This window comes from Wasmannia auropunctata, unplaced genomic scaffold (assembly GCF_000956235.1).
Source record: "Wasmannia auropunctata unplaced genomic scaffold, wasmannia.A_1.0 LD324099.1, whole genome shotgun sequence".
In the NCBI taxonomy this organism is placed as follows: domain Eukaryota; kingdom Metazoa; phylum Arthropoda; class Insecta; order Hymenoptera; family Formicidae; genus Wasmannia; species Wasmannia auropunctata.
The window spans coordinates 2,315-2,785 of record NW_012038791.1 but is presented as its reverse complement, the minus strand read 5'-3'; positions in this window follow the sequence as shown (position 1 = coordinate 2,785).

The window sequence follows — 471 nt, the reverse complement described above, 5'->3', positions numbered from 1 at the left end:
GTTCTCAGAATGTGGTCAGAAATATGTATGTTTAAGGACAATATACTTATTCTGAATCACCCTGTATAATCATGGACCGCTAGTTGCCCCGTCCCACCACCCCTCTCACCCATAAGGTTATGTATCCAACATCATGGTGAAAACATTACATGGTGAGCTCAAAACTTCGAAACCACGCCCCTTTTTTCACGGGGAGCGTCCCGTTTGACCACGTCCCGATTGACCACAGCCACTCACAGCGGCCGGTGCCTAGAGGTTTTCCACTGTTCAAGCGCTGTGAGTGGCTGGTAGTCAATCGGGACGTGGTCAATCGGGTATCACCCTTTTCACGTCGAGGTACCGTTCACTACCTAAGCCTGCCAACTGTGAAAAATTAAATGTTTGATGCTGCTAAGTTACTACGACTGATTTAAATGCGTCTTTGTCACACCTTGCTATATGTGCATATTGTGTTCTTTTCTCGGCAAGAAT